Source organism: Phascolarctos cinereus, unplaced genomic scaffold (genome assembly GCF_003287225.1).
Source record: "Phascolarctos cinereus isolate Bilbo 61053 unplaced genomic scaffold, phaCin_HiC Scaffold_2;HRSCAF=192, whole genome shotgun sequence".
NCBI classification, from domain to species: domain Eukaryota; kingdom Metazoa; phylum Chordata; class Mammalia; order Diprotodontia; family Phascolarctidae; genus Phascolarctos; species Phascolarctos cinereus.
The window spans coordinates 282,302,106-282,321,863 of NW_027555625.1; the positions used below are offsets into that span (position 1 = coordinate 282,302,106).

The following is a 19,758-nucleotide window of genomic DNA, read 5'->3' on the forward strand; positions in this document are numbered from 1 at the left end:
CAGACACTTAACTAGCTATATGACCCTGGGTGAGGAGGCACTTAACCCTGTTTGCCTCCATTTCCTTATCTGTCAAATGAGCTGAAGAAGGAAATGGCAAACTGCTCCAGTCTCTTTGCCAAGAAAACCCCAAATGGGCTCACAAAATGTGAGATATGACTGAAAAACGACTGAACACCACGTCGATCAGGTTTTTGCAGGATGAACCAGAAAATACATGTGCTGGCAAACTAAGGTTTCTGCAAGCTCATGAAACCACTGTCTTTCATGGTACCTTACAAGTGATTCTGTATGCTTGGATTCTAGTTTTGTTTTTTTTATCTTTCTGCTACCTATGGTTTCATGATGAAGGGAATTCCCTGTGAGGGAGTGCTGCTATCTGCCAGTCAGCTGTGCAAGAGGAAAGGTATTGCTCTTTTTCCAAACTGGCCCCCATGTGTCAGTCTTAAAGGAGCTTCTATGAGGCTTCCTCTCTGAGTGCCAGGGGTGAGGCGTGCTGGTGATATGAGTGTTCCTAACTTTTACAAGTCAGTTCATCTTTGAGCCTCCGTTTTCTCCTCTGTAAGATGAGGACAGGCGTGGCAAGTCCTGTACAGGGCTGTCATAAGTAACAAGATCACAGACGTGTAGCCTCGGCGATAACGTAAACCGCCATTTTTATCAGCCTGAGGCATCTAAGTGCTCTCCAGACCTTTTGGAAAGGTTTATATTGTTCTATAAATATTGGTGTTCTGTTGTTGTTATTGTCAGAACCTGTGATTTTGTTAGTATAGGGTGCTCCCAGTGTGAAAACTCCCTCTGACAGTACAGATCTGCAACTCCTGCAATTTATAGCTTTAGAGAGTTTGCCTGAGACACTGAGACAATGACTTATCCAGTGTCATGCCGCCAGTGTATTTCAGAGGCCGTGGGACTTGAACATATAGCTTCACTTTAGGACTGGCTCTCAATCCAGAGGCGTCAAACACAAAAAGCCTGCCTGTTTCCTGTGACACTCCTGAGTGAGGGCCAAACCAGATTAAAATATAATTGGGGAATATTTAACAAAATAAATGAAAATACAATAGAAACATAGATAATATTACATTTTAAAACCAGCTCAATATGTGATCTTTAGGGATCCTTAAAATTTGGTGACCCTCCCATTTCTTTTTGAGTTTGACACCACTGTAGTAGAATGTACATTGCCTCTTTGTAGCTAGTTTAATAATTCCTTAATAACAATAATACCTTGCAAGACTGTCAGGCTTTATAGTTTACAAACTTCTTTTACCTTCATTGTCTTGTGAATCACAAAACAAACCTGTGAAATATGCCACATAGGAATTGTTATTGCTTTTTGGATGAGGAAACAGATCTAGAATATATGGGTTGGAACTGGGACTGGAACCTAGGTTTTCTGGATCCTACCTAGTCCACTGTTCTTTCCAGTCTACCACATGGTCTTTGATGATACTTTATAGAATATTTTTCTCTACCTCTCTTGTCATTACCTCCTCCACCCCCACCCCTCATCTCCTTCCTCCTCCCTACTACCCCCCATTGATTGCCATAATGACTTCACCCAGGTGGTCGGCTGTATGGAGAATTGGCCCAGGGGAAATAATATTACCTGGTACCAGCCAGGATCTCAGATGTGCTTTGTGCTCCCAGGGGCACTTCCCTGGGGATCCAGTGATCTGGGTCCTGGTTTTCCTTCGTTTCCCCTCCACCCCCACCCCCCAATCCCCACCCCAATAACTAGCTCTTCTGCGTGGAAGGGCTGGAGTTAGGAGGTTGGGAGGAGGTGGAGTTGGGCAGGTTGGGAGAGAGAGCCTGTAACTGTGGTGTGGACTAGAATTACCTATTTATCTGGATAAAGCGCCTTTTGTAGAACAGTCAGTGCAAATGTTTAGATAATTAGAACAAAAGCCAAAAGAACAATTCAGCTCAAAGTGACAAGACTGGAAGGCTGGGTGCCCACCAGGATGGTGTTTTTATCCCTGTCTCCCTAGTTCTCCCCAGCCTTAGTTGGGTTTTGATCATGCTATTTAGAAAATCCCTTTGTTGTAGGATAAACTGACATTGGCCTTCCTATTTCTGCTGTGAAGTTTGCTGTATACCAAGTGATCACTTGGGAGAGCTAGACCATTACGAGCTGATTAAATGAGCTAATTTTAATTTGTTCAGTGGTTACACACGCACAGACCTTTTGGTGCCCTTTTCCTGTTTGTTTTTTATTTTATTTTTAAAAAAGAAGAAGACCTCTAGGAACCCTCATTAATACTCCCCCCCACCCCCTTTAGGAAAAAAAATTGTAAAGCTTGAAAATTACTGTTTTAAAATACCAACAGCAGTTATTATCAACAATAATGAAGGCAGTTATATCCATTTAGCCCTGCTTACTGTAATAAAGTGCTTTATGTAATAATAAAAATAATGACGGCTAACAGTCACATGGGTGTTTAAGGTCTACAGAGCTCTTTACGTGTGTTATCTGGTTTGATCCTCCCAACAACCCTGTGAGGTGGGTACTATTATTATCCCCATTTTACAGATGAGGAAACTCTGCCTTAGGAGATTAAATTGCGAAGAGTCATACACCTTAAAAGTATCTGAGGCACAATTTGAGCTCGAGTCTTTCTGACTCTTAGGGCAGGCATAGTTCTCCCCGTTTTACTAATGAGGAAACAGTTTCAGAGAACAGGTCCCACAATTAGTAAAGGATAAAACCTGGACTCAAGTCCCCTTGTCTTCTAACTTCAGTGTTTTCTCCTGCTATTCCATAGTGCCTTGAAACACTTAGCAAACCCAGCAATGTGGTCCCCAGGCCATACAAACCAAATGTTGTTAGCAGTTCTCCTGATGATGATGAGGAGGATGACAACTTATTTTTCTAGCACTTTAGGGTGTTTACAAAATCCTTTCATCACAACAACCCCTTTGAATTAGGTAGTATGAGCATTATTGTCTCTGTTTGAGAGATGAGGATTAGAGAGGTTAAGAGAGTAAGGCCAATGAGTGTCAGAGCCAGGACTAGAATTCTAGCCTTCATGACCTATATTCTGTTCCTTACAAAATTCCTGGCCTTTGTAACTTGAGGGTTGGGATTTTAAAGTTGGGACACTTGAGATTGCCGGCCTGGGTCTCAGTTTGGGGAAGGTTCCATCATTCCCCTGCTATGGAACAGATTTGCAGCCTGCCAACTCATCTGGCCTAACCTGAGTCCTATACCGTGTCCTCCAGCCTAGAAGTGGTTAATAATGCCAGTCTCCACTGGATGCCTGTAGGAAGACCAAGCCGAGCAAAGTGTAGCAAAGTATAGTGAAGGAAATTATGCTGTTAGGTTGCTTTTTGCAACACTTATGGGGAGCTCTGCCTCAAGAGGGGACCTCTGCCTGTAATCTATAATAGCGAGTGGTGTACAAAGGGAAAAGTATTGTGTAGTTGCATAAAATGTTTTCCATTTTCACTGAAAAAGTTGCTTAAGCCATTTGGTGCCCTCCCTCTCTTCTACCTTCTCTTTATATGTTATCTTTTTTTTTTAATGCATTTCAATAGGCGGCTGTTAACTACTCACCTTTATTGCCTTTAAATTGTGAGCCTAAGCAAGATGGTTTATATCGAAGTACATTGTTAGTCAGGGGCCTGGAGCCTGGTTTCCCCTGGAGTTGATCGGCATGTTTGAGCTGAGCCAGTTTTCCTCAGCATTGTTTCCATTTGCTGAAAGCTCTTTCCCAGAGACGGTACCCCACCCACCCTCCATCCCCTGGGTTGCCTGGGGAGAGCAGCCCCCTCCATTCCAACAGCGTTCCCCCCACCCGCTCCACAAATATCGGCCTGGCCCCCTGTTCTTGAGGCAAAGGAGCTGGCACCCAAGGGTAGGGCTCCAGTGTGTGGTGGGCTCTTGTCTCCTTTCTTCCCTCCTCCCCTCCCTTCCTGGATACATTCTCTCCTCCCTCCCTCCCTCCTTTGCCATCAACTGGAAGGAGGCTTTGGAACAGTCTCTTGCTTCTGAGCTCTCTCTGTTGGAATCCCCTAGTGAAGTGAGTTTGATCTCCCTCCCTGGAAGCCGCCTCTGTGGACCACAGCTCTGAATTGGGTCAACATCTGGACAATGGCTTGAGATTTCTACACTTGGCCTTTTCTCCCATCCTCTCCCCTCCCACCCCTTCCACTGCCTCCTTTCTTCCCTCCTCCTCTTCTCCCCCCTTTTCTTTCTGTACTCTAGAACGAGAGACAATACCAAGTGGCTGAGCTAGCAGAGAGACCTCAGCCCATCCTATCCCCAGTGGATGGGTGGGGACATGTCCCGGAGCTGAGGTCACTCATAGGGCAGTGTGAATAGATTTCCCTAGCAGTTTGCCAGCGACATTGCTGGCCCATGGGTGAATAGAGGGATTAAGTTTCGGCTGTTGCCACTCGATTAAACTTTCCCCTGCAGAAGAGGCTCACCTCAGGAAGGATTGGGGAGGAGGGGGGAAAGGTAAGATGAAGGGGTATGGGTGGGGGTAGGGAGGAGGTAGAAATCCCAAGCCAGAGCTGGCGGGGGGAAAAAATGAATAGAGCAGAAGTCATGCCTCCTGACAGCCAAGTGTTGCATTATAAACTCCTGGTTTGTTGGGAAGCAGAATGTTTCCTCAGAGGGGAATCAAATCCAGAAGGAGGAAAAAATGTTTTCCAGGGATGTGAATGGAACACGGGACTGGCCCCTTAAAGGAGCTACCCATCAGGCAGAAACCATCTTGCTCCCTTCCCTTCCCCAGCCGAGGATACCTTATCCCTGCAGGGGTGGAGGGTGTGAGGGATGCTTTCCAGCACCGGGGGTGACGTTGGGTGAGCATGTCTTTTTTTCCCTTTAGCAATGGTCTTTGGAACACCTTCAGGTTTGGGTTTAGAATATCTTTTTTTTTTTTTTGAACTTTTTTTCTCTTTCCTTTTTCTTGATATGACTTCAACTCTCCCAGAACTGCTTCCTTCATTCCTTCTCCTGCTAGGCCTTACACTGTCCTCCCTACCTTCTTTCTCCTTCATTTACTTCTTTTTGGTTCTTAAACCCTTCTAGTTCTCACCTATCCCTGTCTTCTCACTCTTTGGCTCCTAAGCTCTTCTCCTTCCCAGCTGCTGTTCTTGGTTACTTCTGAGTCCTCTTTCCACTGATCCTGTTCCTCTCCTAGTACCTGGCACACAGTAAGTGCTTAATACTTGTTGACTTGATTTGATTTTCTCTCTCTGGCCTTTCTTTCCAAGTGGCTCAGGTTTTCCCTCTCTGCTGGCCATCTGGTGAGGTTAGAAGCACTCTAATGGCTAGGTTCTGGTACCAGGCTTATGACTGGACACAACTAAAGAAGGTTCAGGTCTCCATGGTGAGGGTATGGTGATTCCTTTTTATAGTCACTCCATGGTGTCTTCTAGAGATGGCCTTTACTGCAGCCAAACAGCCAATCAATCCCTAAAGAGCATGCTAGTCTATAGATCTGAGCTAGTTACATACAAGTCAGAAAATAGCTTCTTGATGGAAGATTCTAGGGCCTTGGTCCCCTGGGATATTGTTTGAGGGACCTGTAGTGAATATGGACTTTGCATTGTTAGTACCTTTCTTCATTTTAGGAAAGGATTGGTGAGTTTCCTTTCTTTGTATTACGTAACTAAGCTACCTAGATAGCGAACTTTTGTTCTGTAATTACACAGTATTTAAGAAGCAAATTGATAGGATAACGTGTTATTATTGGCTACTGGGTTAATAGCTATTTTGGCTGGTGTAATAATACTGCCTAACATTTCTGGTGTGCAGAGCAGAGAGATAAGGCATCCTACAGAAGGGTGGTAGCAGTGGATGGAGTATCTGACTTTCTATAAAGCCCATTAGGGCAGCATGTTGGCCTAGAAGGCTGTGGAAGGTGAGGGACCTGGCAGCATCCCAGTGCTGTTAGAGAAACCTACAGGGAGCTGGTATTGGCATTCATACCCAGGTATCTTTAGTGACTGGGTCCTTGCTACTGAGATGAGTGCCATCAGTCTTTGTGTAGCCAGCAGTAGGTATGTTCTGAACACTGAGGAACCAAGGCTTTGGAGATACTTGTATCATATTTGTTTTCTTTTTTAAAAAAATGGTTGCCACATAACTTTTCAAAAATGTGTTTGTATATTTTGTTTTTACATCATTTAAATTTCCCCAGCATATTGCTTCTTCTCCCATCCCCCCACTCCCAAGAGCCTAGAGTTAACCTGGGGTTTGTGGATAGTTTTTAGCAGTTTTGTGAACTTGAATGGGGAAAAAAAATTACGTCTTTGATTTCACTAACCTCTAACTAAAATTTATCATGTCTTTCAATTATGAATGTAGGCAGCAAATATTCTGAGCAGAGATCCGTAGGCTTTATGAGACTGCCAGACAGATCCATCTCTCTCTCACACACACACACACACACACACACACACACACACACACACATCCTGCATTAGAACAGAGAATAAAAAAGAAAGAGAAATGAAAAAATCAGTTCAGTGAAAGTAACCAAAACATTCATCAAATTGAAATGTTTAGGCTTGTCACTGGTACACCATGTCACATTTTTTCAGTCTTCTCTCTTTGGCTTGTATTGACACCTTTCCTTCTAAGCTCTAGAAGGGAGTCATCTAAAAAGGCTTCACCGAATTAGGTTGATCTCAAAGGACCATTTTACAATTGCAGAAACGGAGGCTCAGGGAATTAAAGTTTCTTGCCCAAGGTCATCAAAGTCATCAGTGGCAGAGCCTGGATTTTAATGAAGGACCCCTAAACCCAATGTTCATTCCACTTTGCCAGCTTGAGTGGGGGTCTTCAGAGTTGGTGTTGAAGAAGAAACACATCTTTTTTTGCCCAGCTGTTCTGGGTAACCTGCCAAAGTTGAGGCCTAATTGATGAGATTTTGTTCGCCACTTTCCAGTCATGTGGAAATTCTCTTGCTCTTGACTTTGGAAAACCAAGAGGAGGAGGCAGTCAGAGTCAGCCTTGGGAAGCTCTGTAGGTGGATTGGGAGTCTCTGAGAGAATGCAGTAACCTATCAAAAGTCAGAGTGAACTTCCCAGAGCAGACTTCTTACCTCACTCTAGAGTGGAGGAATTGGGGGCATCTCCCTAAGAAGCACGGTGATATAGTGGAAAGAGGGTTGGCTCTTTGGTCCTAACACCTATCTTTGAATCTTGGCTCTGATGCTTACTAGATGTGTGAGAAAGATAAGTCACTTTCCTCCTCCGCAGAGTCTCAGTTTTCTCATCTGTTGATACTTCCATTCATTTGTGCACACCATGATGATGATACTCTTTTTATTAGGGGGAGAGAGATGCAAAAGACTCACATCTAGAAATGCCTGTTTCTTCTTCTTTTTTTTTTTAGGAATTGTATTGGAAGACATCTGTTTGCTTTCTGTATTTAAACTCTCCTTTGTGATGGTGTGAATTTGCATTGCGACTTGATGCATCGAGGGTTCTATTTTCATCCTTATCTTATAATTTAGAAAGATGTAATGGACAGAGAGATGGACATGGGATCAGGAAGACTGGGGTTCATATTCTACATTTGATACTTACTAGCTGTGTGACCCTGGGAAAGTCCTCAAGTTTTCTTAGCTGTAAAATGGGGATAATAATAGTTCCTACCTTATAGGCTTACTGTGAAGATCAAAAGACATACTGTATGCTAGGCTTAAAGTGCTATATTCATTGTTAAGTTGTTTGCCCAACTCTTCGTGACCCCCTTTGGGGTTTTCTTGGAAAAGATACTGGAGTGGCTTGCCATTTCCTTTTCCAGCTTATTTTACAGATGAGGAAACCAAGGTGAACAGTGTTAAGTGACTTGCTCAGGGCCACAGAGCAGTAAGCAGTGTGTCTGAGGCTAGATTTGAACTCAGCAAGATAAATCTTCTTGACTCCAGTCCCAGCTCTCTATTTACTGCACCATCTAGCTGCCCAAAGTCTATATACATGTTAGCTATTATTATTATTATTATTACAATCATTCATTTTATCATTAATTTAACTGAGAAGTGTTATGAAATAGGGAAGAGAGCATGGCCCTCGGAGTCAGTAAGGCTCCTGTTCAGGTGCTGCTCCTGCCACTGACTGTGGGACCTTGGGCAGGCCTATTAACTTCTTTGTCTGGGCAACTCTAATACTAAGTTGAAGACAAGGTGCTGCTACCTGCATTGTTAGAAGGAGTTTCCTCCTCCAGGATACCCCATACCAATGAAGCCACAGATCCAGTCTCCTGTTCTGTTATTAATCTTATGGATATAGAAAATAAAACCCATACAGAGGTCAGTAGCTTAGGAAGAGTCACATAGTAAATTTGTGGCAGAGCCATGTTTTGGCCTTGAATGATAAACGTCTCTGTTCTCTCCACGGATCATTGTCTGTCTTTGCAGAAAGTCTCCAGTTCCACCCTTTTTTGCTACCCCTGCCCCCTCCCTGAGCAAGGAGTGAAATCTCTTTGTGAATTCCCTTACATTCATGCCCAACTCCTCCCGGGGCCCACACCACCACCAGCCTAGCGGGCCTTCCATACCTCTCACTTGCACTGTTGTGATCTCTTCCAGTTGGCCTCACTTTCTTCATCCCGTCTCCCTCCACATTCTGCCTCCTCCTTCCCTAGTCTCCCCAGGCCATCCTGCACACATCTGTCCAAATAAAGGGAGGTACCATGGGAGAGTTCTGAAGTAGGAAGTCCTAGGACCTGAGTTTGAATCCGTGCCCTCGACAGTATGGCCTCAACAAATCTTGTCAGTATTATTTGTCATTCTTCTAGAATCAAACTGAACTTGCCGTTGTCCCTATATGTGCTTTGTTTTCATTGTTCTGTATTTTCTTCCCTCTATAATTTTGTTCTTTCCACCTGGAATAATATCACACTCACATTTCTACCTGTCAGGAGTCTGCCCATCCTTCAAGGCCCCGTTCATTTCATTGCTACTTCATCCACAAAACCTTCTTTATATCCCCTCAGCACTTTATACCTCTGTTCTGGCACTTCTTCCATCTAACCTCATATTCTGGTTATTAGTGTCCATGCTTTATCTCCTTTGATGGATTGTAAGCTCCACAATCCTTGGGATCCTATCTTGTTCATCTCTATACCCCCCCTACAGTGCTTACTTAGCACAGGGTTCATCCTGCTTATATCAGGGGTTTGCCTGTGCTCTGATTCTGCATTACTTAGAGAGTTGTTCTAGAGGAGGTGTGTATATAGCAGGAGGGCAGCTTCTAGAAGCAGGTCAGAAGGTCCAACAGGAGGTCCTTGCTCTCCATCATTAGGTCCTTCTGTAGCCACAGGCAGGAGGGGTAGGAAGGGAACCCAAGGTTCCACTCTGAAGGCATGCTGAGCCTGGGGTCTGGATCATAACTCCTTCCTCATTTCCAGTAAAGCTTGAAAGGGGGTTATTTTGCTATGTGTGTGTATGTGTGTCAGAAGGATGGTGAGTTTGATTCAGTAGAAAACCTCCCCCATGAGCTGCAGAGGGAGGGCTCTGTTGGGAAAAACAGACATGCACATCTCTGTTTGAAACAACAGTGGCCAACAGGAGACCCTCTCTGGTGTGTTTGGAGACAGAGTGACTGACTTAGGCTTTCATCAGCCAACAACATAGAAATGCCCCCTGAAAATGGTTTGCTGGCTGTATCTTTAAGAGCGGGGAATCTCAGCTTATTATCTTATTAAATCTGTCAATTTGTTCTGCTCTGGTTTGAATAAACAGAAGGTTTCTTCTCCCCCCAACCTTTTTCTATTGACCCCCCTCCTCCTTTTCCCTTCCCTCCTTTTGTTTTGATGCCATTTCTGTGAGGCTAGTTACAAATAATTACAGGCTATGGATTGGTGTGTCTAAAAAAAATATGTTTACATATACTTAGGATGCAGGCTCCTTATCTCTTTGCATTCTCTCCCTCTTCTATCAAGAATGTATCTACTTTCTTTTTCTCTGTGATATTCTTTAAAATAAAGAAATGACAAATGTGGTAGGCACAGAGACTGAACTAATTGCATTCTGCCATAATGCGCAGAGGCCTTAGGGATTGCTGGGGCTGTCTTGCCAGAGCGGACCCCTCTGTGCTTAGGCGAGGGTCAGATGGAGCGGTCAGGCTCATTAACTCCTGAGCTTCCAGCGGGAGCAGCTCTCTCCCCACCATGTTCCAGCACACCCACAGCCTCCACTGCTGATTCTGCTTCCCAATAGAGGGCACAGTGTGGGATCTGGGGTATGTGGCTGTCCAGAGCTGAAGCAGCTGGTGTGGATATAACATCTCAAGTGCTCCGCCTTTTCTCATGTTTGACTGTCAGCTCAGAGTGGGCAAGGACCCATGTAGTTCTCTTAGCTCACTTTGGTCAAGTTTCTTCATTGAGTATGTATAAATTAAAAAAGATGGAAAAAGATTAGAAATATATTTTAAGACCAAAAGATATACAGTCATGATATGATAAGTACTCAAGAGGAGAGGAAGACTTACTTACGTTGCCACAATTTATATTCTCCTAGCATCTACACCTTTTTCTCCTCACCCACTGTGTTGCAGGTGTCCTGTTTTTTCTTTCTTTGCCTTCATTTCTTGGAAGTGGTTGTCAGAAATTCCTGTTGTTACCCACAGAATATCCTTACACAGTTTCCTGAGTGTTTATCATCTTTTCCAGAAATGCCCTGCCTCCTTTTAAACAATCCTATAAACACGAGGTTCTGTACGTTGGTACACTACCTTTGGAGATGTTTCCTGGGCAGATACTAGCACTAAGGAAGGAGGGAGGTGAAATAACCCGTTCTTTTAAGAAGGCAGGTCTTTTTGGTCATCTGGGGTAAGAAATGGCTTTATTCTTGTTGGCAATAGGCATAATTACAGCTATTAATAGTAAGTATTGTAAGCAGTATCTCAACTCTGGATAAATTTTCATCCATATGCTAATGCTCAACAATTCATACTTTCCTGCTATTTGCAACCTTCTTTTTGACCCAAGTCCTCAGAAAAATAGGGAAGAGGGATTTTGGGGGAGCTAAAAATCTAGTAGGTATTTACAAAGTTTTAGATAAGGTGTGGGCTCTACCCTCCTGGCGCTTACCATCTAATGAGGAGATAAGACACATCACATCTCTAATAAACAATTATGTGATTAAATTCATTAGAGAAGTTCCATCCCTATTGGAAGAAGCAGAGACAAATCCGTGTTTTTGTCTAAGCCTTTGTGTGGGAAAATGGTTAACAATACTTTCTTTGACCTTCCTTCTCTCAGGCTTAAAAATCAGTACCTAGACTATTGCAGTAATCTCCTCTTGGTCTTCCTGCCTCGGGTCTCCCCATTCTCCACTTATTTGTCTAAGTGATCTTATTACAGCACAGTTCTGACCCAATCACCCCCCTATCCTCAATAAGTTACAATGGCTCCCTATTACCTGTAGGATTAAATATAAAATCCTCCGGCTTCTAAAACTGTGCACAGCCTGCCCTCTTTCTATTTTTTCCGATCTTCTTATCCTTTCCTTCCTTGCAAGTACTTTTATAATCCAGTGACACTGGTTTCCCTACTACTGTTCTCCTCACAGAACCCTCCATTTTCTTACTTTTTGCTTTTTAACTCACTGTGCTTGGAATTTTCTTCCTCTGTCCCCTCTCTCCCCTTTCCCCTCTCTCCCTTTCCCTCTTCCTCTCTCCTCTGCCCCTTTTCCTCCCTTCCCTACTCCTAGCCCCCAGCTTTCTTCAAGTCTCAGCTCAAATCCTACCTTCTGGAAGGGGCTTTTTTCCCCCTATCTCCCTCAATGTTTGTACCTTCCCTTGGAGATTATCTTCAATTTACCATCTCTATCTCTTTTTCCTATCTATGACTACGTCTACAATCTATATCATCTCTATCTCTCTTGTATGTACATAACTGTTTGTATGTAGCCTCCCCCATTAGACTGTGACCTCTTTGAGGACAGGGATTGTTTTTGTCTTCTTTTGTATTCTCATTATTTAGGACAGTGCCTGTCATATAGTAAGTACTTAATAAATCCCATGTTGACCTGACTTGAGAGGGCTTCCCCTAAAGCCACGATGGTAACAATAGAAACAACCACAGGATATATAATCACAGAATCATAGAATTTGAGAGTTGGAAATTACCCTGATGCTGCTGGGTTTTGCTCTGCCCATACCTGAGAAATGGGTCATTCAGCTTTCACTAGAAGAGTAAGTAAGTAAGAGGCTGCCAGCTCTGAAGGCAGGGCATTCCACTTGGCTCACTCTAAATGTTTAATGACTGACTCTCCAAAAAGAAAAGATTTACATAGGACACACTTTTAATAAGGCTTAATATCCATTATGAACATTTCTTCATCACTTTCTTCAGTGTATACACAACAAAACGATAAGCCATGCCCTGGTTTGCAGCATTTGCTTGTTCTGAGGTGTAAATTCATACACTGAAAATTTAACCATAGACTATTTAGACCTGGCCGCAGGACATCAATGATTACGCGCTCCTGGCCAAGTTTTTCCTTGTTTCAGTCATGTCTTTGTGAGGCCATTTAAGGGTTTTCTTGGCCAGGATACTGGAGAGGCTTGCCATTTCCTTCTCCAGCTCATTTTATAGGTGAGGAAACTCAGGCAAACAGAATCAAGTGACTTGCCCGGGGTGACACAGCTAGTAAGTATCCAAAGCTAGATTTGAACTCCTGCAGATGAGGCTTTTTGATTTGAAGCCCAGTGCCCTGCCCCAAGTTTTTCCTTGCCTTGGATCTAAACCTGCCTCTTAGCTCTTTTTACTCATTACTCATATATTTGCCCTTGAGTCAAAGAGAACACGTCTAATCTCTCTTCTAATGAAAACCCTTCAAATGATTGGACGGCTATCGCGTGTCACTTGAGTGTTCTCTTTTCCAAGCTGATGCTTCCGTGGGATCTGGGTTCAAATCCCAGCTCCTTGCCGCTGTCACCTTGGGTGAGTTGCCTTCCCTCTCTGGTTCTTAGTTTCTTTCTCTGTGAAATGAGGGGTTCACTTCTTCAAGGTCTAGCTCTCAATCCAATGGTTCCTATGCCTCAACATCCCATCCCAGCTCTAGTAACTGAGAGAACTACAGATTTTACCCAAACGATGTCAAGACTGTCTTTGAACTTGGAAGATGCTTCTTTTGCCCCTCAGCTCAGGCTGAGTGGTTGGAATTGACTACTTTTCTCTATTTTAAAAAGATGCTTTTATTTTTTTTCCCCCTACGACTGGTTCTAATAACACTTTAGGCTTGAAAGCTTAGCAATGAAGCTTAGTGAAGCAATTTTTCTCTAGGCGGAAAACACGAAAATCCGGGGAAATGGAAATTTTCTCTGCTGAGTTGTAGATTTGGATGAGTATAAAGGGTGAGGGAAGCCCCACAGAGTATAGCCTGTGGTGCTGGCTGGAACACTTCAGCTGCTGTGGCAAAATGATTCTTCTTTTTCTTGGGAAATCTTTGGAGTTGAATGGGACTGGCCTAGCTCACTCCAGCTGCCCCCTGTAGTAATGGGATCTGGGTGAGGCTCTGGGTGACATCTTTGTTAGTGAGAGCAGGAGTGCTGAGTTTAGAGCAACAAAGCTGCTTCGTGATCTTTGAAAGACATAGGGTTGGTGATGTTTTAGACATTAGGGGGACATGTATGAGAGATAGTAATAATAATTCACTTTTTTCTACTGCTCTGAGGTTTACAAAATGCTTTCCTTACTGAAGTTGTATAAGGCAGGCGGTACAAGTATTTTTGGCCCCCTTTTCTGGTTGAGACAGATGAGACCTTGCTTAAGGTTATAAAGGTAGAAAGTATGGGGGAGTAATATGAAATCCCACTGGGAAGGGTAGTGGGAGCCATATCGTGGGAGGCTTTAAATGCCAGGATGAGGAATTTGTATTCTGGTCTTGGAGCAGTTAGATGCCAGTGAAGAATTTTGATCGGTGTTTTCAGAATGTCAGTTTAACATCCATGTGGAAGATGGATTAGAGAGACGACAGTGGAAGCAGGGAGACCAATAAGCAGGCTTCTCCAATAGGTCTTGCAGGAGATGATGGGGGCCCTAGCTAGGATAGAGTCTGTGTGGGTAGGGAGAAGAGGGCAGACATGGGAGATGTGAGGTAGAACTGATAAGACTTTCTCAACATTGGAGGGTGAGTTGAGAGGAGAAGGTGGAAGATCACTCTGAGGTTGGAAACCTAGGTGGCCCCAAGTCTTGATGTGCCCTCGAAAGAAATAGAGAAGTTATGAGGAAAGATGGAATTTGGGGGAAATGTAATGACTTCTGTTTTATACGTGTTTTAAGTTTGGAGGTCCCTGTGTGCTATCCAGGTGGAGGTGTGCCTGCTGGCAGCTGGTAATGAAGGGCTGAGGGATTAGAGATAAATAAATAGATTTGGGAGTCATATGCATGGAGGTGATACTTGAACCCCTGGAAGCTGGAGAGGTTTCTGAGAGAGTGTTTGTAGACAAGGCCCAGGACCAAGCCTTTATGGCCAGGCCTACTTAGCAGGTAGGAGCATAATGATACTGTATCAAAGGAGGCTGAAAAGGTAACCGGGAGAGCAGTGTCATGAAAGCCAAGAGAGGAGAGAACATTTAAGAGAAGGGGGTGATCAACAGTGTTAAGAACTGCCAAGGTATGCTGTTGTTGCTCAGGTGTTTTAGTCATGCCTTAACTCTTTGTGATCCCATTTGGGGTTTTCTTGGCAAATATCCTGGAGTGGTTTGCTGTTGTCTTTTCATTTTACAGATTAAACCAAGAAGAAACCAAGGCAAATAGGGTTAAGTGACTTGCTTGGTGTATTACGGCTAGTAAGTGTCAGAGGGCAAATCTGAACTCAGGTCCTCTTGACTCCAGGGCTAACACTATCCTCTGCGCCCCCCTAGTGGCACAGAATAGTATTGGAAAAGGCCACTGCATTTTGTAGTTGAGATCTATCGGTAGGTCAGGAGAGAGCAATTTATGATTGGAGTGGTGAGGTTGGAAGTCAGATTACTAGGGCTTGAGAAGTGAATGGGAAGGTGAGGAGATGAGGATAACTTGTCTACATGACCTTGACTGAGAGTATGGTTGTGAAAAGCAAGAGAAGTATAAGATGATGACTTGAATGGCTGTCAGGGCCGAGTCAAAGTCATAACAAGGGCTGGGCCACAGAGACTGGAGTCCAGGGAGTGATATTTGCCCTCAGCATGGAATATTTAAAGGAACACTGACACGTTTTTATTTTCCTTGAAGGCAGGAGTGGGACCCTGGTGGTAGAGCAGGGGTGGAGTCATGGCCAGGCAGAATTGGCATTTGGATTGTGAAAAAGCAGCAGGCCTCCTGGTTAAGTAGCAACTTGATTGACTTTGGGATTCCTATGGCAAAGGTTGGGGAGAGTGGCACTTAAGCCTTTGCTGGGGTTTAGAAAAAGGCCTAGCCCTGACCCAGGGCTCTCATGGGGCTGCTTTTCAGGCCATCTCAAAATCCAGGGAGACAGGAAAACTGGGGACCAGAAGCAACCTAGGAAATATTCCTCCTCCCCCATGATCAACCTAAGGAGAAGGGGGAAAGGGAGAGAACACTTGGGCCGCCCCTTGCTGAAAACATGTTGAAGCCTCTTAAACTTTCCTAATTCCTAGAGCCTGGTGGTTGGGCTTGGAGAATGATATTGAAAATCAAGGGTCACAAATGCTCCAGTAAAGTAAAATAATAATAGTAATAATCACTAACATTTATATGGCGTTTACTATGTGCCATGCATTGTACTCTTTTACAACTTATTATCAGTTTGTCAGTTGATTCTCACAACAACCCTGGGAGGTAGGCTATATTATTATTTCCGTTTTGCAGATGAGGAACCTGAGGCAAATAGCGGTTAAGTGACTTGCCCAGGGTCACACAGCTAGGAAGTGTCTGAGGCCAGATTTGAACTTGGGTCTTCCCGGCTCCAGGCTCACAGCTCTATCTACTGTGCCATTGGGCCACCCCTCCCCAAGATACATGGTCCTTAAATTCAGATGGGGAAAAAAAAGTTTTTAGCACACTGCTTCCTAACTGGCCTTTCCAAATGGTTTTGGCTGTGATGAGATACTCCATTTTGATTCAGAGGATTGATATTTGAATCCTGCTTATGCCTTGTGCAAGTCACTTACGTTCTCTGGGCCTTAGAGTCCTCATTTTACCTGCAAAGGGAAAGGGGAGCGATCCTGGAAATACTCGAAGGCTGCAGAGGGAACCATGGCTTCTTAGGACATTTTTTTGCCTTACCCATCCCCAGGACTTTTTCTGTCCTACAAATTGTGCTTAAATTTTCCCTGGGGTGGGGTGGTTATAGTGGTGGTATTGCTGAATGTATCTGTAAGGACCAGAGTCCTCTCCTTGCTCAGCTGCCCTTACTGAATCATGTGAGCAGTCTGCTGTTCTGGAAGGGGCTAGAGCCCGTAAGAGAGGGAGGCCACGTTTCAACAACCCAGTGTGGAATGCTGGCTGGGGTCTGGAGAACTTTGTTCTAGTCCCTGCTCTGACACTAACTCTGTTTCTTTCTCTGTAAAATGAGGCAGTTGGAAAAGGCAGTCTCCAAGATCCCTTCCGGGTCTGACAGTCTGTGAGTCTATGAGATTTGAACTCACTTTGACTCCATGTCAGCTCAGTCTCAGTTTCATTAAGATTTGAATGAGCTCTCCCCTGTGACTTTGGGCAGGTCACTTATGGTCTCTGGGGCCTCAGTTTCTTCCCTTGTAAAATCAAGGAGTTGGTTTAGATGATCTCTAAGGTCTCTTCAAAATCTAACATGATATTATGAGGGTTTTATTGGGAGGGGTTGGCTTCAAGCTCACTTTTAGCCCCTTCACCAAAGCAGATGATTACTGTATAAATTATACCTTCTACCCCCCCATCTCCCCTAATTAGATCTTCTTGAATGCCAAATATGAAGAATCAACTGATAATAATAATAATAATCATTATTATTATTAATAACTAGTTATTAGCATTGGTTTAAATAGGAATGAACCTAATTTCGTTCTTTCTCCGCATAGGTGGGAATCTGCTCTAGCAATTGCATTGTGGTTCCTGGAGTCTGTTTCTGTTTCTCCTCTGGGATGGTGTCCAGACTCCTCCTTATTAAATGTGATGCAAAATTTCCTTGTGAAGATTCTGAGTCAAGTGAAGGCTTTTTAAGAATGAGGGAAACTTGGGCATGTGTATAGATCAGAGGTGGGGGACCTACAGCTTTAAGGCCACATGTGGCCTTCTAGGTCCTTTTGACTGAATCCTTAAGGATTTGTTCTGTAAAATCTGGATTCAGTCAAAAGGCCTCACTTAAGGACCTAGAAGGCCGCAGGTTCTCCACCCCTGGTATAGCTGATGGAGGAGCCAGTGTCTAAGGAGAGCTTGAAGAGAGGAGAATGCCTGGGAAATTGGTGCTAAGGAGGAGAGAATGTGGGTTGAGGTAAAGGTATTTTGAGGAAGGAGCCCGTGGTGGATAGCTTTTCTTTTTTCAGCAAATTAGGAGGTGAAGTGACCCCATGGTAAAATTATGGGGGATTCCCTCCACCATGAAGTCTGAAAAATTTTGCCTAATGGCAAGCAACTGTAAGTATTATTTTATCCTGCAAAGAGCAATTGATGGTACCACATGATCATATTAAGAGGACTGAAAAGACTTTGGATAAATTTCTATATGACAGATCCGTAATAGGCAACTAAAAGCACTGGGATGTTTGAGGAACATCTCTAATCTGGGAGGTGACAGTCATATACCTCCCCACACAAAAAGAAAACCACCCAAATGAAAGGTACATTCTTTGAGCTGATTAAGGGAGGTCATAGAATCCTGGATCGACAACTGGAAGGGACAACATCTGAGGCCCAACCCCGTTTTACAGATGAAAAAAATTGAGAAGCTCAGGGAGGTTCATTGACCTGCCTGAGGTCACAAAAGTAACAAAGCCTCTAAGGCAGGATTTGAATCCATGTTCTCTGACACCAGAGCCAGGCCAGTGATCTTCCCACTGGGCCAAGCTGCCTCCTGCATTTCAATTGAGTCATACACAAGAAAGTCAGCATTAAAATAACCATAATATATTGATTGATTGATTGATTGTGTGTGTGTGTGTGTGTGTGTGTGTGTGTACTATAATATATAGTATAGGTCTTTATAGTTTTCAAAGCATTTTTATTTATATTATTTCCTTTAATTCACAGAAGCTTTTCAAAGTAAGCAGGGGAGGTGTAATTATCCCCATTTGACAGATGGAGAAACTGAGCTCAAGAAAGGTTATTGACCTATTCAGGGTCATGTAGATAACTAGTGTCAGAGCTAGGACTAGAATTGATTTTCCTTGATTCTTCTGCTAGTGTTGTTTTCACGATGAGAAATCTGGGCATAGGAAAAAAAAAAGACCCTTTGTTCTTAGACTGGGAGGGAGGTTGGAAGGAAGGGAGTGGTCCTTGAGAATCTGTCTGGGACTGGGTATGGCCCCTGTCACCTGCTTTGGGCATCAGCAGGTGTTGATTAGTTTTGAGTTTTGAAATCCTACAGGGACCTGCAGTTGGTTCCCACAGGGCTCTGGAAACCAGTCCTGAGCTTTGGAGCTAGCATCAGTCTCCTGATCCCATGGTTCAAGCAGAAGCCCAGCAGAATACAGGGGTCTCCTCCTCTGCCCTACTTGTAACCTCTCTCTGGGGTGCTCACCCAGTGTGGGGGAAGGAAACCCAAAGATCCTGTGGCATCTGTCCCCAGGGCTCACACCCAAGTGCTAAGAACAGGAGCTTATCTTCAGGGAAAGAGCTTTTGGAGGTAATGAGAGCCTGGGCTTTTTAAGGTGGGGGGTGGAGGGAGAGGATGTTGGGGAGCTAGTGTTAAAACTAGGCCCTAGTGGACAGGTGTTACTTCTAACCACAGTCTCCAGAGTGGATAATTGGCTGTTTTCTGTAGTGGGGCAGGGGCTGGTTTGGGCGCGGATATGAAACTCCCTGGTAGTCTCTAGAGACTGTCCCTCCAGAGCATGGGTGAGTCACAGTGCCAAGGGAGTGCGAGTGCGCCACACCTGTGTCACCAAAAGAAAGATGGAGAGGATGCCTATTTCTAGAGTATCTATCCCTGTTCTGTTTACAGTAGGCTCAGCCCCCAGATTATCAATGGAGGGAAGCAGAGGTGTGGAGATTTGGAAGCAGTAGATAAATTTCCTCCTTCCGTGTTCCCCCAAGAACCTTTTGATTTTTAGAGTTTCAGGTGAGATGAGCAAAAAGTTTTCTTCAAGCTAACATTAAGCTGGCTAAATGGTGAGGACAGACAGGCTGCTAGTGTGATTCAAGAGGAAGTTTGCTCCTAATTAGGGATTTGCTATAAGCTAATCAGCAAAGAATATTTTCAGAAACCAATTGTGCGGGTGGGTCATGCTTTAAGAAAATCCAGTTTTTGAAAATTCTGATTTTTTTTCATTTTAAATTAGAGACTGTGATTCCCCCAAAGAATACCTTGAAATAAAAGCTGCCCTAATGTGGCTAAGCATCTGTTTATGAAGCAGTGGCCGTTCAGGGCTGGTCTAGGATTAGACAGAGAAACTTGAAGCTAAAATATCTTGAAGTATTTCGTAGAAGAAGAATTAGAAATCAAGATAAGACAGTTTACATTGAAGACGGAAGTCAATAGTAATATAGGGCTGGAATATTAAAAATCTGATGTAAAACTTTCCAAGACTAGAGCTGTTGTAAAAAGCCAATCCATTCCTCCTTCAAGGGAGTGGACCAGAGCAGGAAGAGTGCTCAGTAGGTAGAGACTTCTCCCTGGCTCATTCCCATATAGCTCTTTCCTGAAT

The 19,758-nt window shown here is 43.9% G+C and overlaps 1 protein-coding gene across 4 annotated transcripts in view; it reads left to right on the forward strand.

Annotated features, from left to right (window-relative positions):
* ZNF423 (zinc finger protein 423) overlaps positions 1 to 19,758 on the forward strand; it is a 427,104-nt gene that overhangs the window by 226,297 nt on the left and 181,049 nt on the right. Inside the window, exon 1 of one of the 4 annotated variants that reach the window (XM_078150082.1) lies at positions 4,353 to 4,465. The exons of the other annotated variants lie outside the window; for them this stretch is intronic. The gene's annotated coding sequence lies outside the window, so the exon portion shown is untranslated. Of the gene's footprint in view, positions 1 to 4,352; positions 4,466 to 19,758 lie in introns of those variants that run through there. 4 annotated transcript variants of the gene reach the window in all.